At 41.8% G+C, this 20,718-nt stretch overlaps 1 protein-coding gene across 4 annotated transcripts in view; it reads right to left on the bottom strand.

Annotated features, from left to right (window-relative positions):
* Positions 1-20,718, bottom strand: part of sash1a (SAM and SH3 domain containing 1a) — a 244,356-nt gene that overhangs the window by 60,351 nt on the left and 163,287 nt on the right. The window contains exon 1 of one of the 4 annotated variants that reach the window (XM_044329658.1): positions 14,846-14,983. The exons of the other annotated variants lie outside the window; for them this stretch is intronic. The gene's annotated coding sequence lies outside the window, so the exon portion shown is untranslated. Of the gene's footprint in view, positions 1-14,845; positions 14,984-20,718 lie in introns of those variants that run through there. 4 annotated transcript variants of the gene reach the window in all.

Here is a 20,718-nt window from a genome sequence, read left to right as displayed (position 1 = left end):
TCTCCAACCCGATGACACATGCACATATGCAGACATACATGCCTACAGAGTCTACACAGTAAATTATAGTATGCCTCCCACAGAAACAAGAATTTCCCAGTAGTATTTAGAAGTTGTAATCCATGCTTTCATCAGTGTAGTGGTAATTGCAGGCCCCTTTCATGTGCTTTGCATAGAAATACTGCTGATGTAAAAACAAAGCATATTTCTGCTAAGCCCTGGATTCCCAGATTCTCCATGCGGTGCACGCCTCCGTGGCCATGTGGTAGGTGATTATGTTACACTATTGTGTGTATGTGTGTGAGTGTGTGAATTGAGATTCCAGGGTGTTTTAATCGGGCACGACTGAAAGGACAGATGTTGTTTTGGATGTAAGCGAGCTTCCAAAGGTATGAGCAGCACTGTGTGAAAGACCAGAATCCTTTAACTGAGTGTGATTGGTGTGATTGGTGCAGGTAGGGATGTATGTGTGTGTGTGTGATAGAGAAATGCATCTTTGTTAAAAATGTTGTTGTGCACTGGTGTGCTTGAAAAATAATAAGAACAGGGTGTAAAGTGCATGTTTATTTGTTTGTATGTATGTCTGATAGAGTCCACAGGTGCAGACAGTGGAGATGTGTTGGCCTCACAGTGGATGGGGTCATGAGACTCAGCTGGCAGCTGTGTTGGTGTCAGGATGGCAGTGCCAGGCTGACAGCTAATGTCCAGTGTGTCACACATTCTACTGGTCATCTCACTCTGTGTACAGGAGCTCTGCACAATATACAGCAGACCAGTTTCACACTGTGGAAAGAACATTGAAGGGGAATTCTTTGGATCCCCGTTAGTCGTTCCCTTAGCAACAACTATACTGTTCCCTGAGGTCCATATAGCCAATGTTCTTTCCTGCCTGTCAAAGTAAGGAAGTGGGTTTTCTTTGAATATGAAGCACTGGTAAACTTCTCCCATTAAAAGATTTAGAGCTGCAATGATTAGTTGATCAATCTATTAGTCGATCGACAGAAAATTAACTGTTTTGATAACTGATTAATTGTCAAGAAAAAATGCCAAAACTCTCTGGTTTCAGCTCCTTAAATGTGAATATTTTCTAGTTTCTTTAGTCCTTTGTCATAGTGAACTGAATATCTTTGGGTTGTGAGCTATAGGTTGGAACAAAAAAAAAAAAGGTGATTGACATCTTTCACCATTTTCTGACACTTTATAGATCAAATAACTAATTGATTAATCAAGAACATCATCTACAGATTAATCTATAATGATAATAATTGTTATTTGCAGCCCTAAAAGGATTATTTATACAACCAGTTTTGAACAGGAGGATGCTTGGACCATGATACATCCAAAGAAATCCCCAGAATGTTTGTTAATTCTCTGAGACTCTGAGAACAACTCTGAGATATTTTATCAGTTTAGCCTGACTAGATAGCCCTTAGTCAAACTGTGTGGATGAGATTTTTTGCCACCAAAACACTGATTTTGTCTTTGGCATCTTGCTTATCAGTAACTTTCCCATGGTTATGTTTTGCTATCTTTTCTTTCACTTTAGCTAAACCCTTTCAAAATGTCCCTTTCTCTCTGAGCTTTTCTCCAAGTTCCTCTATCTGAGACAGGGGCAGTAAAATAGGCCACAGCAGCGCCCCCTGCTGTTGTCAAATATACTTACAAGCTACAGAGCACAGACCCGCCTTGACCGTACAGGACATTGGACTGTCTATTAAATCCTCTTGCACATCCTGTTAGTTACGCTGCCATATGTTAGCCTCTGAGCTAGAGGCAGTAAAAAATAGGCTTGGCTTCGATGTTATTAATGACCATGTGTGCTGAGAACACACTGCATAATTATCCCCTGCAGTTTCATCCCAGGCTTAGTTTTATAGTATATGCTCCAGCTTTATAGGACACAAATACACACACAGGGACACAGACGCGCACATTGAAGCATACACACACACACACACACAGATAGGGTAGCTTTGTGTTTACATACAGTTTCACTGCTAATAAGACAGTAGCCAGTGGGGCTCGGTAAAGACTTTATGTGTCTGTCTCTGCCTTGCTTCTCAACCTAAACACTCTCACCTGTTGTCTCAGCTACTGTCCAACATGGAGTGAGACACCACAGAAAGAAGCTTGTGGTAACAAATGTTGGTATTGAATTAAAAGTATTTAACTCACAAAATGAGATTTTGGCTCTGTTAAGCTGCTTCTTTGGAAATTGGACAATTATCATTAAAACTTGGAAAGGTGTTTTCTAGCTACAGCGGTTACCTTGATTAGTGTAAACTCGAAAACAACAAACAACATTTCTACAGAGGTTTCTACAGAGTTGGAGAGAAAGACAGAGAGTCTCTTGTGAGTGTTATGTGAGAGGGATTCCAGTTCTGGAGATGCCACATTATCCCTGGCACACACACTTCACATAAACAGATGTACAGCACACACTCACACTGAATAAGTAACTGTAATTCTGTGCAACCCACATTCATAATCTTTTGGTAGAAAATATTTCACACAGTGAGCCATCTATCATGAGCATTCGCAGCTTCAGTTTTCCTTGTAGATGTGTATCAAACTGTTAGCAGCAAAAAGGCTGCAGACATGGCTAACATTTGGTTATGTATTAGATGTTATAATAACTTGTTCCTTGGCCAGCCCCCGGCTGCTCTGTGGTGCGGCCTTCTGTAATTACTGTCAGTATTCACACAGCAATCATATATCTCACACGCAACCCGCAACACATGATCTGTCACACATACTTGGCCATTTGCACATTAGAGGCAAATAAACGGTCATGTTAAAATACATGCTGACGTGCAAAAAAATCTTCTGACTCACTACGGTGGATGAACGTCAAAACCTCAATGCAAAGAGGTTTTCAACATATTATTCTATTGAATGCCAAGGCTCTCTGTTGAAATATACCAGTCTCATGTTAAAGATATTGGTGAGTATTATGGCATCACTAAAGTCAAATAGTTTCCCCATAACATAATTCAACTTCAAGTGCCTTTCTGACTGTTTCACAAATACAACCTCTCAAATAGCGAATATTCAGAGTATAAACGCCTACTAATAACCTAAGCTGCTTACAACTCTAAGGAATTGTTTTACTCTTGTTCGTCCATTTTAACTCAATCTAAATTATCCAAACTGTAAACACACCTTTCACATGTAGAAAACAATCTCTGTCTACTCTTGTTTCATTGTTACAAATTCCTTGGCGCAGGGCTTATCTGTCCACCAAACTGCATGGAAATCCATTTTCAGATATCCTGCTGACAAAGACACAGACGAACAACCTAAATAACAGACAAAAAAAAACAAAACACATACGCTCTTTCACTGAGCAGACAGTAGTTTACATTTACATTTTGTCCAGCAACCACAACTACCCCCCTCCCACCCACACCCAAAAAAAAAAAAAAAAAAATCCCAAAAACTAATCATAAGTTTGTTGGTTTATCTCAAGTGTCAAAGTAAGTACTTAAAATCTGTGATAAATATGTGGTGTTGATGCGGCTCTGTTCTACGGGTACCGCAGACTAAATGGTTGACTTGTGCTGTGTAACTGGCTCTGTACTCCGGATTTAACTGCGGTCTGACAGCATGTACTGTATGTGGCTTGGGCAGAATACATTATACAGTATAAGACCTCCCTACTGACATCATTAGCCAACGTCTAACCTTGACATTCAATTCCTTTCACATTTCCTTCCCAATAATTCATTACTGCTGCTTGTGCTTCCTCTCTGCCATCCATTTGTATTGCTCGGTGACACCACAGCTTGTAAATCTATGTCATTATTAGTGATTGCTGTCTCATCTTATGGGATCACTTGACATTTGGGTTAGGGTATGCTTTTTTTTAAATTAATTTGAACTCCCTGTTTTCGAATTTCAGTTTCATTTTCATATAATTTGAATGTGATAAATACCAAAATAACGATGCATCTATTTGATTCAAAGTCAAAACTATTTGAGTGACAAAATTGATGGGAGTTGACAAGCAAAGATGACTGGAGCGCAGAGCAACCAAGAAGCCACTAGGCCATGTGTCTCTCTAACATTTCTCTAAACAAACTCTCTGGTCACAGTCTCAATCTGTCTCTGTCTGTCTGTCTGGCCGTCTACACGAAACTCAACCACACAACACACAAACATAGTGCAAGCTCAGCTCAACCACTGGAGCCCTGCACTTTCACTGGAATTTCCCCCCATTTTAGCCCAGAGGATCCTGCTTACACGGGCAAAATATGAACCCAGTGGCAGCGTTGAACCACAAAAACACAAAACGAAACAACATTTGTATATTTTCCTAATTACTTAAAAAGGTTCACATGGCGACGTACAAGGCGCTGGTCAAACTTGTGGATTGTAGTCTCGAACACATAAAACTGAAGCTAACATGAAGAGATGGGATAAAAGATATTTCCGTGAATGAAATCTTCCTCCTCTTGTTAATCCTCTATGGTCCAATAAAGTGTTTGGTTTTATCTTCTTAAAACAATAGAGCGATATTTTAAGGTAATTACATTCACCCTGCAAGCAATATCCATTTATGTGCCTTGGCTTATCATAAAAATGTCATTAAATGTTTTCTATTATTGCCAAAACAATGACTAAGTCAGTCAGGATCAACACCAAAACAATATTTTTTTCAAAACACTTTTTTCCCTATTTGACAAAAGAAACCAAATGGTACACCTGGTTTTACAGACATATTTTGGTCAGTAAAAGGACTGAGGTTCACTACTCAGCTCTGGTTATAATCCTAACATTTCCATGAATCATTACAAAAGAATAATATCAGATGACTTCTCTCTTTATGAAATAGCACCTTGACTATCTTTACAAAACATCAAGGCCATATCAGGGATGAGTCTGTGTTCCTGTGCTGTATTTGGCTGACTCAGAACCTGTGAGGTGGTAAAAGGGCTTAGAGGTTACCATGGCAATGCCGCAATGCATGGCATAAGCTGTGGTGATGGTTGCTCTGGCCTGACGAGAGCTCATTACAGGCTGGCGGGGAGTCCTGTCTGAAATCTCTGGTCCAGACTATCACTCACAACCAATTAACACACCTTTTTGACTCACTCTCACTAACTCAATCCCTCTATCGGTCTCTGTTATCCGTGTCCCCAAAGATCTTATCTGTGTGTAGCCTGTGCCAACATGCTAGCGCACACAACAACAACAACAACAAACAACCCCACATCCAGGCTGATAGAAAAAAAAAAAACAAATGGAGCAGTCAGCGGTCATTAGATTTGTGTGTTTAATGATTGTCCTTCCAGTCTAGCTTAGAGGCCAGCCAATGCACCAGTTATGAGCCTGCTCCACTGCCCCCTCACCTTTCTGGAAGAGCAGTGCTTCTCTGGAGCCAAGACGACTCAGCGGGACCAGAAGCAGTATAAAGGTTAATGGGCCCACTGAGATTAAATGCAGGTTGAGTAAAATTGAGTTTCGGATACAGATGGCTCTGCCTGAGGTAAGGACATGTTCTCAAACAGGAGATGGCATGTTTGAACACAGACTGCATGTGTCTTTAGTTGGAGAAAAATGGCAAGTCTTCAGTTACTTTAAATACATTGTAACACATATGTAGTATAGTGTTGTAACAACAACACTAGAACACGGATGTGTTAAAACAGGGATGCTATTATTTTCATTATCAATTATTTCTAGATTAATTAATTGATCATTTAGTCTATAAAATGTCAGAACATAGTGAAAGATGCCCTTCACAATTTCTCAGACATCTTCAAATTGTTTATTTTGTGTGACCAACAGCTTAAAATTCAAAGACATTCAATTTTAAATGATTTTTAAAAAACAGGTAAAGCAGCAATCCATCACATTTGAGAAGCTGGGACTAGCAAAAGTTTAGTGTTTTTGCCTAATAAATGAATTTGATTATCTATGATCAAACTATAGGTCACCTTCAAGTGTCACAGTCACAGGGCCAGTGTCAAAGGGGCAGCCAGAGAGATTGCTGAATCGATCTGGCAGGCTGCAAAACATGGGGAAATACATATGGATAAGATGATCAGACAGGGCAGGGATGGTCAGAGGGATGAAGACAAGGTTAGGGTCCCTGCTGGACATACAAACACACACTCACACATATACACTCACTCACAGGAGGCCTATGTTGATACAGGAGTTTTCTGCCGCAGGGCTTGGTGGTAAGCCAATATTGGCTGAAAAGATATCCATATCCTGTGGCGCAGACCTGGCATATAGCCCAGATAGTAGTATATTACCTTCCTTATCTCTGATTATCATTCCCCTGTACTGGTCTCTCCATTTACAACATCAGCATAGCATAAATGTATTTATGGATCTGTTTTATCTGACATCCACTAGCACCAACCCTTAACTAGGATGGCATCAAACTGTAATCATTAACAGAAGCTCCTTGGGTCGTTAGTCATGACCTTCCACACTTCCAAGACAATGCTAAACTTATTTGCTCTGCATACTTGGTCAATTACATTATAATTTACAGCAGAGACAGATAGAAACATTTGGATAGAGTGAGGGGATGTTGTGATTACATTCCACGTTAGGCCGCAGGGCCACCCCAGTTTCAATTCCTTTCTCTCCTCTCATTTTTTCTATACACACATTTTTTCCCTCTCTTTGTCAGAGTCTGGAATATATTGAGGGACAGCTGCAAGATGATCTGGTCATGATGATCTCAGAGAAGAAAAAAAAAATATGAGCACATATGGCTTGTAAAGCACAGACCTGAGATTTGAGCAGAACCATCTCCATATCATATCTGAAGGGGAATTAAAAGAAAAAAAAGAAATTCGGAGCAGGGCAGGGATGTTTCCATGGGTGTGTTTTCTTGAAGGAACGTATCTTACCTCTCTGGCTCTGGTCCCAGAGTCTAGAAGGGGAGTGTGGGGTTGAACATGTACAATGAAGACTAGTGTAACCATAACAACAGAAAAACCAGCATCTCACATGCAAACCAATTCGATATATTTCATTTTGACAATCGATATTGTTTTATATAATTAGAAGGGTTTTGGGTGATGCAACTGTGTAGCAATTAAAGACACCATCAAAAGCCATATTTATTGGTATAAAAATATGCACTATACAAATGCACCTTTGTAAACAGGCATATCTAGGCTGCTCTTCCAAACCACCGACCCTTAAACAACCAACCTGCGGGTACACACACACACACACACAAACACACAAACACTTGTCATATGTTTTACTGAGGCACCATCCCTGACAAGAATATCAACGCTGGGTGAAAAGTGTACCAGGTAAAGGCTTTACTCACCATACACTGAAGCTCAGCAAGATCTATGGGGATAAAGTCGGGAGAGCTGAGGCACAACAACGCATCTTCCCTTTTGCACCGAGTCACACTGAAATTTTTTATTGTAGCTTGAATAAAGTCAGCCCAAGCTCCGACAGTGTTTAGTTCCAGGATATAGCTCAGTCATAACTTCAACCAGACTCCTGGTTTAGTCTGTTTATGTGCACAAATGACTGGCATCAGAAAGCAGGACATGTGGTGGAAATAAGTTTACAGCTGTGGCCTGGGTTGTGGCTATGATGTAATGGCAAAAATGAAAGGTGGGTTAACTATGGCCATTGTCAGAAAAAAGATCAAACTGAAAATGGTAATTACGAAACTATATCATATTGAAACTTAAAGTGGAAAAGATTGAGGAGAGGTAGAGATCGATGGAGGGAGGTTCCAAGATGATGTTTCATGGGTCCAGGGGGCAGGACCAGCGATTTTACAGTTCACAGCTGGAGCAACGGCTCCCCCTGGGGCAAAGCAGAGTTAATACATAGACCCTCACTATAACATTTGCCATTTTATCCACTAAATGCCACAAAGTACCAAGACAACATCCATTTTTGGGTAAGGATATTATGCCTGGCATGAAATGTATGTTATTGTCATACCATACCCTGCAAGCAGCACACTAATTTCCTTCCCAATTAAAGGTTCTTTAGTTTTACAAGAGTTGTGACCATAACAAAAAAAACAAATGACAGATTATGAAGTTTTTATGATGAATTTGGGTTTGAAGAACTATAATTACATGAAATCAAATTTGGTGTTAAAGACAGACTATACCCTTCCGTGCTGGTACGCTACCAGAAACCTGCACATTAACCTCTACCAACCTTTCCTCTTTCTCTCTCTCCTCTTCTCCCACACTCAAAACACACTCTGTTTTCACTTCAGCCCATTTATGTGTTTACAACAGCCATTAAACACCCACCTTTGAGTAAGACGTTAATGCAGGGCGAATCCAGAGAAGAAAGATAATTCACCCGGTGATTAATTACTGGCCCTTGATCCCTTAACACCTAATAAGAGTTCACTATTTATCCACACACCAACATGCACACAAGAGCACACGTGTGCTTGCAAATGCACACATGCACACACACACACACACACACACACACACACACAGGAAAACACATAAGAGTACACACATTCTTGATCTGTATCCATGGATATGGTTGGTGCCTCCATGATTATTTTTCCATCCATGGCTGGTAGCACAGCTGTCCTAGGAAGAGGCAACCATTCATTTATGGATCGGCTGTTGCTTGAATCAGAGGCAAGGGCTGGACAGCACTCTGCCAACCTGGACAGAGGCCACCATTCTGGGGGAAAAAGGATGAGCTGTGCTCCCGTGCCAGATAATGTCACCACAGCACTGTGACTGGTGTGTCAAGCAGGATCTAATGGGTTTGAATATAAGCAAAAAAACATTGGTGCCAACAACAAACCATAACACGAACATAGCTGCCTATATTGCCCACGGAAAAAAGCCACAGCACACATGTGCCAGAAGCCAAAAGCCTCAAACCGAGGATGATGAGCATAACCACTGGCCTTCCTTACAGGAAATACTCTAACTACACCCTAATTAAACTACAGCGTACACAAAACTGACCATTTCAAGCTGTTTCATAACACAAGTCGATTTTCAGTCAATGTTTGTCACCAAAATGCAAAATTCTGACAAACACGTACCTCTTCCAACATTTGCAAAGTCATTTTTTTTAATGTTTTGAAATCTACGTTGTTTACAGTACGTTGGTTAGTGGTCCTCTGATATTTTATTGGCACATACCTGTTATTTCGCATTAATGCCACCAACTTTCACTTTATGCATCTGTTTTAATACCTTTCATTTGATAAACATGGCCAGTTAACGTTCAAAGTGTCTAAAATTAATGGAGACGGTTAGTCTCATGCTAGTTACATGCTAAAACCATAGCTAGGCTAACGCATCCAAATGATAAATCTTAACGACAGAATGGAGATCAATCACTTTGTAAATCTACTCTGGTTATTCAAATCCCATCGAAATCCCAGCATTTATTTGCACAACTGTCTCTACGGTCTTCAGAAATGTGTGTCACGTCACCACAAGTGCTTGTGCTCTAACCCTGCACCACTAGTGGTCAAAAGCTCCACAATATACCTTTAATTTCATCCAAAGTCATCCTGTAAACATTGCCAGCCTCCTGTTTCATTGTATCAGACAAACATGTGGTGAGTGTGGGACTTTCTCATGTGCATGTGTGCAAGTCAGAGGTCTTTGTCATGCTGCGTGCTGATGATTTGCGACGCCTGTGAAGAATCAGAGGGTGGAGTTTGATGGGGGTCGGGGCAGCTTTAGTTGTTAGTACAGATACATAGTGTGAGAAAGTCCTGACGGCGAGTGCTGGCTGCTGCTGATATGAGTCCTCTGGGACTTCCCCTGTGCTGAGGTCATCCCCTCACACTCCAACAGCCATACATCACTGGTGACATCACCTGTGATCCTCGCCAAGACGTTACCATGGGCAACATAAACAGGGAAAAGCATGTGCGTGTGCACGCCTGGTGTTAATAGAGATCATCAAACTTTACTAGCATTTTATGAGTATAGAGTGACGTGCTATACGTATATAAACATATATTATCTGAATATCATCACACAAAGCTGGCTGTGTTGTTTTCTTAAAGATGAAGTCCATGAAAGAGTTGTGCAACTTTAAAAAAGAAAAAAAAAGGTTAAATAAAAATGCGGGCTGACGGTAAAGCATAAGATTAACCTATTAAGTGCTAATCATGTGTTTGATGTGTGCCTGCATGCGTGCCTCTGTGTCGGTACGTGCACGTGTGTGCATGCCTACAGCCTGTTCCGTCCCCCTGCTGTGCCAGTCAATGCTTGGTATCCTGGGAAGTGGGGCACGCGGTGCCAGCAGTAATCAGAGCTCTTTGTATCCACACATACACACACACACACACACACATACACACACACAAAGCCAGGCTATCAGAGAATGTTCCTTCTTTCACCAATAATAGCTGTAATCCTCTCATCTCAATGTGACGTGTAACCTGTGACACGCACAAAACTCTTTTGCTGGAGATTTATACCTGGCCTCTGACTTGTTTCAAAATAGATTTAATGAGCTTTTAAAGCCAGCTTTTATCAGAACCACTGAGAATTACACTGTAGTCAGAGCTAATACAGATGTGACACAAAGCTACTGCACAGAGGGGTAGTGATCATTTTCATAAACAAACTAGGTGCACAAAGACAAAGGCACACAGGGCAGTGCTCCTGTATGTGCATTCATGTCTGTATGCACCTACCATATGCACCTCTATAGATATACATACAATCACACAAAGCAGCATTAAAATGTACAAAATGGTAAAATAAAACACATCAGAAATCTACCTTGCAAATCCTCTATACTCTGTGCAAAATGTACTACTGTTGCAGACTTGCAAACCCATCAAATGCAATTACACCGTAGACTGAAAAAGTTGGTGATCATTTGCAATGATGATACAGTATTTTAGGTTCGCACACAATCCATGCATAACGCTGCAAAAATGAACATCATTCTTTGCTCTCTGGAAAAAAAAAGACATTTTTCACAATTTATAAGCCTACCTCCATGGTTCATTTTGCATACCTGTCCTACTTGATTATTATTAGACAAACATTGTGATCAACATTTTATGCAGTACAGTCAAGGAGCAGATTACTTGCCTCCAGCCAACACATTGAGGGACAGACTGACTGTCATAAAATAAAAAATGTCTTGGATCCCATGCTGGACCCCATACAAAAATATGTCTCAGCAATATCTAACAAGGGAATGCCTCTCTGTAATTGGAAGCAACTGTAGCAATGAAGAGCCATGAGGCAGACACTGAAAACACTTATGAAACTGATGGTACCATCAGCAGGAATAATAATAAATGTCCAAAAGGTTTGATGCATCTGTGTGTGTGTGTGTGTTTTTGTTTCACATGATGCACATATGATGAAGCACATACCCATATTTCTTTGCGTGCAGGCCTATACCGTATGTTGCATCAGCACCGGCCGCTCTCCCTGCGTACCTCAGGTGCCGTAATCTGTCTTGCAGAGAGTGAACTGACTTTGACAAATCTGTGATGCAAAGCAGCGGAGATGTACGAGCGAGGCGGCTCGCATGTGTGCTGAGATAAGAGCGCAAACATAAAAAAAAAAAAAAAAGCACGGGTTGGGGGATCAAAGACCGAGAGACAGATAAGCTTGAGGTGCAGCTCTGAAGACTCATCTGTCCTAAAATAAAAAGAGGCTGGATGAATGAGAGAGGTGAAGAGCGAGAGAAAGAGAAGGGGATCAGAAAAAAAAAACCCATCTGGAGTCCTCGCACATGTATTCAATCCAGCTCACAAAGCTGGCAGAACCTGTTCTCCGAAGACATATAAAGACTTTATAAAAATACTCCAGATGGTTGCAATGTAGCGTACTTTGACTTTATGCCTGAATTTCAGTGAATTTTATTAATATGCTAAACCTTTTTTCTTCTTTGTTCTCGTTACTGATTTGTATTCTACTTAGTACGTGTTTTTTTCTATTCAATTTAAATGTAACAAACTTGAGAAAATGGATAACTGTATGGGTCTAAATGACCTTTAGCTTTTTGCACAATGCTTTACTTTCCTACCGACATTTATTTACATGAATTTAACAGTTTGAGAAGGTTGCACAATCTGACACATTCACGTTGTCCCACTGTTGTGGTTTCTTTCTCATCAGTCTTGTTCCATTTCTGTCAAATTCTCTATTTTTTATTGTCGAACACAATGAGTTGACATCACTGTTGAGTGAATGTTACTGTCCTGACCAAAAACAAGCCAGAGCTTTGTTACTCAGTTGAACACACTTCAGTCTTCTCTGATTTGTTTGCTAGCACGCCTACAATACAGCGCTTCTTGTGCCAAATAACATGACCTCATTGGTTGTAGCGCTCAGTCTGCCCAGTGACATACTGTACTAATGTAATACATACTAACTTGGCTGAGGTCAGACCGGTAAGGCGGCTACCACAGTATAGAGATGATCTCTGTCAAACTGAATTTCAAAACGGGGCCAGACTCTTATCTCATCATTATTATGTTACTCAATGAAGTATTTTACATGGAAAGATACAGTCACTGTGAAAATGTATAAAGACTTGTAGGAAAACCAATAATATTAACACTGATGTCGAGCCACAAAGAGAGGCTATTCAGACTGTAAACCCATTCAGCATCGGTCACACTCATGCCACTTGCATTGTAACATCATCGCTGCTCAGCTATAAATCACACAAAGATGCAGGCTTAACTGGTAACAGCCAGGAAGAAACTGAAAAGTAGCAGCGCAGACAGACACTAGCCAGCTGCATTGACAAGAGGGAAGATGGCTGAATTACACATGCACATATGGTTGGAACTGCACAGTCAAACAATTCCTTGGAGGCTGTGGAGGAGATGAAGGCTGGTGTTTTATCACTGTCCCAATAGCTGCCACCCCCAAACTCTCTCTCTCTCTCTCTCTCTCTCTCTCTCTCTCTCTCTCTCTCTCTCTCTCTCTCTCTCTCTCTCTCTCTCTCTCTCTCTCTCTCAAGATGCTGAGCGCCGCACGAGAACCGCAGAGGCAGATGTTAGGCATCCACGCTGCCTTGCCAATTGCTTAACGCTAATGATGTCAACATCCACCTGTTGCCGTGGCACTTGGCCCTGCCCCGGTATGGATAAACAGGCGCAGGAGTTGTTGCCCAGCTCTGGCAGAGCATTGCAACAGCAGCTGGCATGTAGGGGGTTTCAGCTGGCATACAAAAAATGAAAAAAATCCTCCTTTTAGAGAAGCAAATCCAATCCAGGTCAAGTGATTCTTTTTAAAGTATAGCTTTTCATTACGGATTTCAACTTCAGGGAGTCTCATCGGAGTCGATATCACAGATGACTCACAGATGAGCTGAAAGGTAGGAGACTTATGAGACTGACAGAGAACAGGACTTGCTTTGACAGCTAGAGCAAAAAAAAAAAAAAATCCTGTTGAAAACTTGACACACACTAAGGCCAAAGCCCTCCATGAAGCACTGACACTCTCCTCTTCCAGCCAAATACTAGAGCAGCATATGAATCAGTTCAATGCTGGCTTCACGGTCAATGCCATGTGCATAAGAGTGTATGTATTCTGAGTGTGTGTGTGTGCAATTACATGTTTAAATATGTATTTATGTCCATGTGTGCGAGTATGTATTATATGCACTTGCAGTATGTGAGCTTAAATGTGTCCCTGCATGTGTGTGAGGGAGCGCTTCCCGTCTCTGTGTGTGTGTACAGTATTTGTGTTTCCTCTCATACATTGGGCATTCACAATGACATTGTTCCTCCTGCATCGGGGGGGGAAGTCTACCAGGGGAACTCTGGCCTCAGCATACTCCCCCTGCTCACATTTCTATCCGTCTCTCTCTCCTCCCAAGCCCCCCTCCCTCCTTCTCCATTCACACCCCCTTCCTCCCTCCATCCGTTCCCTTGTTCCTTGTCAGCTGGTGGGGAGATCCAGATGTGAAGGGGGACTTGAACAGGAAAAGGAGAGGGAGAAAGAGAGAGAGAGAGATAGAAATCCACATCCCTCCCGTGACAGACTTCATTGTCCAAGACCTCTGGACAAGCCTTTAGACACATACACACAAACAATTATGCGCACCAAACAATGGACTCCCTCTAGACGACAAGGCCCGATTGTGTGTGTGTGTGTGTGTGTATGTGTGTGTGCATCTGGCGACAAAGCAAATCAATGAACAACATCTTGCAGGAGATTTGGTGTTGATATTTAGTTGGCTTACTTACTAGGGGTCTTGGCCAGGCGTAAGGCCATTGTTCTCATTCAGTGAGCAGAGAGGAGAAAAATCAATAAGAACCTGAGAGACTGATGACAAACAGTGATGCAACAGTATGCCAGCGCCGCTCTCGCTCCTTTTTCTTTTTCTTCCCACTTTCTTTCACTCCGTCTCGGCTAAACTTCCACATTTACATCGTCGGGTAGGAGAACGGGAGCAAAACAATGAAATTTGACTGACACACACACATGTGCACACCAAGATGGAAGAGGATAGGACAGGTAATTGCAGAGAGTTACACCACATATTGTACGCAATGGCAAACACATGTACGCTTCACACACACGCACGCACACACACCACATGAAGCCATGTGTAATAAGTTAATAGAGTGAGTCAGCAAAAAGGGAGCGAGTCAGTCAGAAACAAGAGGAGAACTACGATCGCTCTCACTACGGGAGCATTTTCTCGCCAACTTACTAAGTTCCTCTATGTTCTTTTCACCGTATCCCTGCTTCACTCTCTCATTTCAAAATGCCAAACAGAGCATATAAACCTCAGCGCTTACCCAACTAAGAAACATTAGGACAAAATCTCTGACAGAGCCAACAAATGAATGACACAATTATTTTCCATTGGAAAAAAAAAAGCTCGGAATGAAGATGTCAATACTCACCGAGAGGCAACCCGAGTCTTTCCCAGTTAAAGTTTTCTGCTGAGCTAACACAGACTCACTCTTTGAGAATGGGAGCAACAAGTAGTGTACAGTGGAGAACAATGCATGTCTGCTGGAGCGCTGCAAAGCGTAAGCAGAGCAGAGACACAGAGAGGTCCAGTCATCGGGCTGCTGCTCACATGGGACGGGGAGAGAGGAGGGGAGGAGAGGAGAGGAGAGGAGGGAGGGTTAGCTATAGGATAGTCTACAGTATTTTGGATTTTGGCAGCGGGAAGGATCTCATCCTTCACTCCACATGTCTTGCTCTTTTTTCCCCCCTTCTCTCCAAAAACGTTACGCCGCGTCTCACATTTCTCGTCTTGTTTTAAAAAATCGACTTGGTTTGCCCTTCCTTCCCTCGGTCCACTCCCCTTTCCTCTGCTTTCCTCTCCTTTTTGTTCTCGCTGTCTTTCCCACACACGAGCAGTGCGTCTTTGTCGTCTCTGCTATTCAGCTCTGAAAAGGCTCCTTTAGAGGTGTCTTCCTGTAACAGTCAAAAATATAGAGCTTCACCTAGGCACACACAACTGAGTAGTGCAACCATGCTGAGATAAGACACTCATACCTGTACACAAACATACAAAATGACCCAACTTGCTGCGAGAGGGAGGACAATCTCCTATTGACTTATTTGTCTCTCCCGGTCATACATGCAATCATAGAAACAGAGCAGAAAATTACAGGGCTATTCAGTATTTGGATCCCTCTCTCGCTCTCCCTCTCTGATGTCACTCGTTTTTTTTTTGTTGTTTTTTTTTTTCTCCCTTTCGCTCAAAGGCCCTAATTCACAAGTGGCCCAGATACCACACTGTACTGAAGGGAAAGGAAGAAAAGCAAAAAGAGAGTCAGAGAAAGAGTAACCTGATACAGCTAAAAGCAACAATTATTTGAATGAGTCACTCAGCAGTGAGGTTTTGGGGTTTTTTTCAATGTTAATTCGGGAGAGAGGGACCATAGAAGAAGAAGGGGGAAAAAAATCATCCCATTTTGGAACACTCCACCTCCTGAGGACTCCCTGAGGTCGTGGGAGAGGAGGAAGGAGAAATGGAGGGTGGGGAGGGGAAGGCAAGAGAGGGGAATGGAGGGGCAGGGGAGGACAGACACAGGCTTGGATGGGTACCAGAGTGACTTCTTCTTCTCATCCCCAAATCCACTTTCCAGGGCTTACTGATCCATCTTGTGCTGACAGACCAAATGACATAGGGTACGCTACTCTTCCGGACACGCGAGGTGACGGTGAGCAGACACTGACACAGTGGCAAATAGGAAACAGATTATGGGCATACAAGCAAAAACACACATTCTAAAGCAGTGGAAACTCAAAATATGATAGAGCCACAACCGGAGCTGACGTGCACCTCCTCAAATATGTAACTACAAGTCATGTGCTATAGAGATACCACTGGGAGACCACAAGAACTTCAACTGGTCAGCTAGGGCTGCTTGTGGTTTCTTCTGTGTTTCCAGTGCTGGTAGAGACTGATGATAGTCAACACAACAAGAAGAAAATTGAAAAAAAAAAAAAGGATCAGTAATCACCTTTTCAGTATATTTTGTGACGTAGAAAAAAATATTCCCAGTGCAAACTGCAAACATACAAAATTGTCTCTTTTCAATTGGCCGTGTTTTATGATTTCTCCATTTCCGGTGCAAATTTTCCCATCATTACCCAGCATACTGACTCAAAAAGATAATTACTTCAGGTACTGACACTTGACACATCCATCTAGTATTGCAGTGGCATCACATCAACCAACAGGTAAATGATGAGCAACAGTGTCGGTCAATTCCTACTGTAGCAAAGACATCTGTAGCAAGACAGCACATGTTTCCCTTTACATTAACCTGAACACAAATGTAGTCATAATCCCAACCAGACATCTATGCAATGCTTAATCTCAACTACAGATGGCAGCACAATGGGAAATCCAACACAAAACCAGAACACCTTGATGGAGAAGCACAAATCCATCTTATGCTAATAGAAAGTATTAATTAGGATAGCTCAAGGGGATGACGCTGTTGTGCAGCATTCATTGCAACTCCATCTGTAAAAATCTGGCTCCCATTTCACCTAACTTACGACATGCAAAATGCGTTTTGCAACATCAGATAATTTCCTCTTGCATTCGTTGTGACACCCGAGAAATACCATATTTATGACCCATGCGTAAGGATGTGAGAGGAGTGTAGCGCACACGAATTCATCAGCAATTTGCGTGTGATAAACATTTGCGAAACGGGGCCCTGACACTATCTGCGATCTGCATGTAAGCGGCGCTTGCAAATCGCTCTTGTGAAACGGGCCCATGAATACTTGCAGCGTAATGAGAGATGCCTCTATTAGAAGCTGTAGAAGCTTCATCCAAACAGCATAGATACAGAGATATCAGTCCAGTGACATTTTGGCCAACCTGTATATCTCTTGTATAAACTAATGTTACAGCTGACCTGCATCCTGTTTGGACCTGCTGTCACAACATTTGGAGAAAGAAACATAGAGAGGAGGTTTATGTAAACACACAGCGAAGGAGATATGAAAAAATGCGAGATGAGACTCTCAAAGATGTGCACTGTGGCCCAAATATATAAACAGGCTGTATACAGGCATGCATACACATACAAATGAAGGAACATGGACAAAATGTAATTAACATTCTTTGTTCAAGTGGTTGGACGTCACATTTCCCGTATATGAAGTCAAACACTGAATTTTTAATGTTTCTAGGCCACCGAATGAGGCAATATCGGATACTTTCCCTGAAACCATCTGGTCAGATTAATCAGTTGCAATCACAGCATTATACCATGTTTGACTCTTTTAGAATTACACCAGACTTTATCACAGCTAATGACACCCTCCAGCATCTTATGTCAACATGTCAACAAGAAATGGCAGATTTTGCTTTTAATCCAGACAAACAAAAAGGCTAAATACATACAGTACGAAACACATTTACACAAGAAAGGGGGAGATGCAACAAACACACACGCACAGGCAGACACATAAAATGTTTATTACAGCAGTCTATGTGGTAAGGAGGTGGCTTGCTGGCAGGTACAGTAACATCAAAGGGTCTATACTTTCCACTGTGGCTGGAGGCTGAGGTGCTATACAGCTGCTGAGCTTGCTTTGTCTGCATGACTCTGCAGGTCAACCTAATTAAGGAAGAACACGCTAGCTAGTACTGTTTTGCTCTCACAATTAATTACACAACAAGATAATGGTGTGTTTTTCTCTGTCATATTATTACTGTTTTGTAAAATGTATCATTTATGCTACAATCTATGCTGTTTGTAATTATTTTATTTGCTGGTCTGCATATGGCTCGACTTCCCCCTTTCTCTATCCCTCTGTCACACACACACACACACACACACACACACACACACACACACAAACACACACACACAAGGACACAGAAAAAAAACTCATCAGAACCCTAAGAATCAATTAGCAGAATGTAAATAGGCCATTCAATTACTTTTAGCACCAAGCACCGTCCTTGTTCCTCCGGAGGCAAACAATCAACCAGCAGAAACAAATTAACACTCAACAAGAGTACTTGTCTAAAGTCTGATCGCCCACTAGCAATAGATGGGAGGGGATTGCGTGTGTGTGAGTGAGTGTAGGGGTATGCGTTCCGCTCAAAAGAGTTTGTTCCATATATGTCCTTAGTATTAAAATTCCATCTTGGTTTGTTGATGTTGTTGAAATGCTCAGAAATGTCTAGAATCCACTCCACTCCTCTTGGTTAGCTGTGCAGCTTGGCCAGTGACCACAGACTGTTTCAGAATACTGATCACTGTGACTGGAGATAACTAGACATACTGTATATAGACACAGCCATGCCCATACACACATACGCACTGGGACGAGTCTCCCTTCACCATCTGCTATCCAAGACTGAAGGGTAATGAGTCTGAACACAGAAAGAAAGAGAAAGAGAGAGAGAGATGAAGAACAGGAGGAGCCACAGAGCTTTTTCAGACACAAAATGGAAGAGAATTTCACTAAAAAAAATTTCAGTCTAAATGACTATGCACACCTGCCAGGGTTTTAAAATGCATCAAAGGATTTTTTTTTTGACAGCTCAACCGTGGCTGACAAAATTCAAAAGCATTCATGAATTTTAAACAAGTGGCGGTTAAGGAATTTAGCAGCAACATCGCATTTAAAGCAATTTATATGCAAATGTCTAACAAGTGGCATTGCACAGAAGGACTAGAGAAGAATTAGCGCTCGCTCATTGACCTGACCTGGAACACTAATACAGGATCCAATTAATGAGCTACCGGGCCTCCATCTTCACAAACACACCCACACCTACTGTAAACACACAGCGAACACATAACACTACATGTCACTGTTTCATTTTTCCTGCTCGCTCTATGAGGTAATCTCCTTCACCCTGCTAATTTGTATCATTCCGCCACTAGATGGCAGTAAAGATCTGGTCTTCCCTTCGCACTCCAACACACACATACATACACAAATACACACAGATACTATACTGGTAGGCATGCCAAAATGGGGAGTGAACGTGATGAAAGACCACAGTAGAAAGCAGACAACCAGACTCAACCGCAGAGCACGTAGGACTGAGGGTAAGAGACAAACAGTCCAAGAAGGCTCTCTCTCTCTCTCTCTCTCTCTCTCACACACACACTATCACTACACACCACAATGTAAAAGTTTACAGCTCCGAAGGCAGAGACGACATGCATATAGCTCTAAAAGGGAGAGGTTATTTTCTGCCTTGCGAGGCCAGTGGATCACACTGGTGGTTGCGAAGAGGTGTTTTCTGTGAGTGGCACCGGAGAGTTAGGGCTTTCAAATGAAATGAACAACCCTTCTGTATTCTGTGTTGGTATCTGTGCTGCGGGCTATGTGGGGGCTGCTTGTGTGTTGATGGAGAGAGACAAGCGAGCTGGAGGACGCAGAACTCCATTAGATTTAGCCCGCGGGGTCAAAAAGCCACGGTGCCTGGGCCCACCACGTCAAGCTGCATGGAACTTTTATATTCTATTTATTTTTTATGAGTGCAAAGTAATCTAGTGTAGATTGATATTATTATTTATTTCACTTTAGACTTGTGTTCTGGATCAGACATGCCTACTAGGGCACGACTGTAGCAGGTACACTACAGGAGGTTAAAAGGGTTGTCATATATAGAGAGATTTTCTATCTTCGCCAGAGTGAAACAAACTCATGGATCCCTTTTTATATGTCTGTGTGCAGCTATGTTGAGCAGTTACAATTGTGGAAATACACCTCCAATATTAAGGGTTTAATATTTCAGTCTGGCATTAATATTTCTTACAAACATTCTCACAACTACATAAAAAAATACATTATTACATTATTGTTCAGAGAGCTCTCACCACTATGACTGTGACCAAATGTAAACAGAAAGGGGGCCACTCTGGATGTTTGGCATGTATAACTTTTTTTCTTTTTTTTTATTACAATTGAATTATAACATTGAAATGACATTACTTTCATTTCCTTTATCGAAGAAATGCAACTACCCCACTATAAGCACGTATTTAAAATCCAACTATCCATTCAATGGTGGACACTAAAACCATAAATTCCACACTGTTAATTGTGCAGCCTTAACATAGTTGCGTATTGTTGCAGGGTTTAAAAGCTAAAGGTTTATATATATGTCTGTTTTGATGAAAGCCAGGCCTTTCAATGACCGCAAGACTCACTCTATGCACAGTCACCAGCTCTCACCCAACACTCTACATGTCTCTTCTCTAAAAGCAGGTTGCTCACCTGGAGTAGATCCTCCTCAGTTACAGTAAAGGATCTTTCGTACAGGTGT

This window comes from Thunnus albacares, chromosome 16 (assembly GCF_914725855.1).
Source record: "Thunnus albacares chromosome 16, fThuAlb1.1, whole genome shotgun sequence".
Classification (NCBI taxonomy): Eukaryota; Metazoa; Chordata; class Actinopteri; order Scombriformes; family Scombridae; genus Thunnus; species Thunnus albacares.
Note: the sequence above shows the minus strand (reverse complement) of the source record. Positions and strands in the feature narration are given on the sequence as shown.